Source organism: Cupressus sempervirens, chromosome 8 (assembly GCF_028749045.1).
Source record: "Cupressus sempervirens isolate cs-2001-9-10 chromosome 8, ASM2874904v1, whole genome shotgun sequence".
NCBI lineage: Eukaryota > Viridiplantae > Streptophyta > Pinopsida > Cupressales > Cupressaceae > Cupressus > Cupressus sempervirens.
This window is the reverse complement of record NC_143125.1, coordinates 507,963,139-507,967,478: the sequence shown is the minus strand read 5'-3', so window position 1 is coordinate 507,967,478 and position 4,340 is coordinate 507,963,139. Positions and strand designations below refer to the sequence as shown.

Genomic DNA, 4,340 nt, shown 5'->3' with positions numbered 1-4,340 from the left:
TTGGAACACCTATAGTAATTGGTCACAAGTTATCTAGAAAAGATGAAACACCTATAGTTGAATAGAAGATTTATAGGTATATGATTGGAGAATTATAATACCTAACAAATAATATATAAGATAAAGCTAATGAAATTGGTATTGTGGCCAAATTTCAAGCTAATCCTAAAGAATAATATTATGTAGTAGTGAAAAGAATTATTAGATACTTGAAGGGTATACCTGAATTTGAACTATGGTATGATAGATCAAATGAATTTACCTTATGTACATACACTAATGTGGATTGGGAAGGAAACATAGATGAAAAAAAAGTACAAGAGGTGGAGAATTCTTCTTGGGATGAAGATTAGTTTGTTTGCTAAGAAAGAAACATGATTGTATGTTACAGAGCATGGTAGAAGAAGAGTATGCAACTATAACAAATAATTGTAATTAGATCATTTGGATGATTTTTTAAAAAAGGACATTGGAGTTGAGTTTACAGAGCCTATTATCATACATTTTGATAACACAAGTACAATGAGTAGGTCAAAGAACCCTATTTTATATTCAAAGACAAAGAATATATCTATCAATTGTCACTTTTTGAGAGAGAAAGTTGTAGAGAAGGAAATCAGATTGGAGTATATCAGTAAAAAGGAAAAGATAGTAGACATATTTACAAAGACTTTTCCAAAGGATACTTTTGAGTACTTGAGAGGTATGCTTGGGGTTATGCTCTTGCCTACTTTTGAGTAGTTGATGCAGAGATTGCATCACTCCAGTGGTAGTAGAGTACTATTCTTTTATTTGGACTAGATGCTTGATGCTTCCTCTATGGGGGAGTATCTATTTTTGAGTTGAGTCATGAAGGACTCTTGGTAATTGGTATTTAACAATGTCTTTGGGCACTTGACCTTATTGCATATCTTATGTATTTGTATTGACATAATGGTGCCTTTTTCATTGATGCCAATGGGGGAGATTAGAACATGAAAAAATATTAGCATGAATGTTGATGATAATCCTTTGGGGGAGTATCCTAAGCATTGGAGAGATTGTTAGCATGATTGACATATTGGATTCATGACTATGTTTGTAATTGATGTCAACATAGTATTGTTTATGTAAAGACTAGAAGAGTAGAAGATAGAGAATGAGGTTGCATCATATGTGTATTAATGACAAGGTTAAGCATAGATAAAGATATGTTCTACATTGTTTCCTAATAAAGTGGACAAGTGCACATGCAGAGAGTCAAAGACATGCAAGAGTTATTAAAGAATTATAGAGGACAATGTGCAAATAGAGTACCTGAGAAGTGGTTTTTGATGTTTGGATTATATCCCTTAATAGGATAGAATCATGATGAGAAAAAATAAATAGTGATAGTAGATAGCCTGATGATGATGTTAGTGCATGCATGAGGTTAGAGGTTGCACATGTGAGAAGTTGTATCTACTTTGAGCCGACAGTGCTTTGTAATTGCAAAAAAGATGTAATGAATTGTAATCTCTTAATGAGGTCCTATTATAGTTAATTGGGAAAGCATCAACACCAACTCAAAGAATTATTTTGAGGATATGGCGTAAAGGAAGGTTATTCTCATTTTGGTGAAATATGCATGCAAGTATGAGTAAGTTGTGAAAGTGATATGTGAAGTTGGTAAATGTGTGTAAGCGATCAAAGGGATCAATGTAATGTGAGTTTGAAGATCTAGTATTGAGATCTGAAGAGGTTTGGTCCAATAAAGAGGATAGAGAAGGAGTTCAAGTTATTTCATTTCTATTATTCTACAAATAATTATACAAAGGCCAGTTGGATAGTGAGCTCCCTGGTCTTGTCCCTAAAGTTGTTTGGATAGGAGGTCCATTTGGCTTCTACAACTTGTATAGGATTGACACAACTCCTAACAGGGTTGGAATCTCCTAAAAGGGACTGATATGTATTGAATGTATTTCATTGGATCCTAACAAATTCCACCCTCTTACAAGGAACTTTTATATTAGTACATCATTTTATGGCTACCATCCCCACTTGGGTTTTCTCTCTGATCAAGGGTTTCCCTAGTTAACATAACTAATGTTATTGTGTATGTGTATCTAGTTTTGGTTGCTAATTAAATTGTTCACATAAATAAGATTTAATAAGGTTGATAAATGTTATATTGATCTAATAACTAATTCCCCCCCCTTCCCCCCCCCCCCTGCCCCCACCCCTCTATCTATCAATTTTATCGATGGGTGAGGTGATCCTTAATCTTTCTTCTAAGATCTTAGAGATTTGATATTTTCATTTATGACTATAATTAAGGGGGAATCAAAATGGAAAGAACATTTAACATTTTACAAATGAGAAAATTATTATTATTATGAATATGAATTAAAAGACTAAGTTCAGTTAATTAAATAAATGATGACCCTCCATGGATTGTCTTATATAAGCTGCGGTTAGAGTTGCAAAGATTAGAGCTTGAATACCACTTGTAAATAATCCTAGGAACATTATACGTATAGGTACCACTAAAGGGTACTAAGGAAACAAGAATGAAAACTACCAATTCATTAGCTAATATATTTCCAAAAAGTCAAAAACTAAGTGATAGAGGTTTCATAAAATCTTCTAATATGTTAATTGGTAAAAGTATTGGGGTTGGTTGAATATATTTACCAAAATAGCCTAAACCTCTCTTTGTAAGACCTGGATAAAAATAAGCTATTGAAGTGAGCAAAGCTAGAGCTACTGTAGTATTAATATCATTTGTAGGCATGGATAATTCCCCATGAGGTAATTGAAAAATTCCCCAGGGGAAAAGACAACCTGCCCAATTAGAAACAAAGATAAATAGAAACATGGTTCCTATAAAAGAAACCCAAGGACCATATTCTTCTTTGCCAATTTGAGTTCTAACCAAGTCTAGAACAAATTCAAGAACATACCATTTCCAGCTATTGTTTCGATCCCAAGGGTAGGTTCTTACACATTACTCACCCGTTTGTCATTGGAACACTAGTTCCCATTTGACTTGCATGTGTTAAGCATGCTATCAACGTTTATCCTGAGTCAGGATCAAACTCTCAATGGAATTTAGTGTTTCATTATTTAATTACTTATAACTCCCTTCTTCATGGATGAAGTCAATTTATCAATTATCTATCATCTGTATGATATATGTATAATCATATATCTTAAACCTTAAATATTCAACTTTCTTAAATATTCAAAACCTAACCTGAAATAGTAATTATAAATAGTAATATATTGTTAAATTTTCTAGTTACAATTATCTATTAGCTTGCTACACACACACACACACACACACACACACACACACACACACACACACACACACACACACACACACACACACACACACACACACACACACACACACACACACACACACACACACACAGTAAGTTAGTTAGTAGAATATGGAACTATATATATATATATATATATATATATATATATATATATATATATATATATATATATATATATGTTCTATTATTTTCTAGTTATATATATTATTAATTAATAATTAGATTATGGAACTATAGATTAATTTTTTTTTTTCTATATTTATTAATAATAATATATTCTATTACTCAATTATGTGGATGTGTAATTATGAGTTTTTTTGCTCCATTATAGGATAGAATGTTCATTAAGACATTGATATGTATCAATCTTCTATGATACATTATACTTTATCTTCTTTTCTGGTGGATTGTTGTTATTACATTAAATTACATTATCAATATATTATTAATATAAACACCCTAGCCTCTTTTAATTCACAAAAAAAAAAAAAATAACGAACAAAAACAACAAAGGGAACTAGGGATAATCAGTTTTGAACTGATGACTTTCACCATGTCAAGGTGACACTCTACCACTGAGTCATATCCCTTTCCTATCCTTATCCAAAAGAAAAATTGTAAGAACTTCCCATTCCAAAAGAATCAAGAAATTCAACAAAACTATATCATCATTCCTCGAAAGGAATCTATAACAATTTATAAATTGACATTTTCTACTTAAAAAAAAATTCGTAACTAAATAGGCTTATATTAATATTGCTACATTTAAAAAAAAACTTTTCCTATATTTTCTTACCTTATATTGCCGATTTGTGCACACAGCCGCTCGAACATATATTCTATTGATACCATTTTATCATAGGCCATCAAAATAATTCTTAGTATCCAAACCGTGCCACCCAAACCAGAGCACAAAAGTCAAAATTTTGAATCAAATTGATTCCCAGTTCAAATAATGCATAATTACATGGATAAGCTGACATTAACTCGTCAATTTTGAATTGAATTTGTAATGAAACAAAATGAAACGAT

General features: G+C 31.5%; 1 non-coding gene across 1 annotated transcript; it reads right to left on the bottom strand.

Annotated features, from left to right (window-relative positions):
- Positions 1 to 3,826: 3,826 nt before the first annotated feature.
- On the bottom strand, positions 3,827 to 3,898 carry TRNAV-GAC (transfer RNA valine (anticodon GAC)). Its single transcript has one exon. It is a non-coding gene; the product is annotated as a tRNA-Val (tRNA).
- Between the last annotated feature and the right edge of the window lie 442 nt (positions 3,899 to 4,340).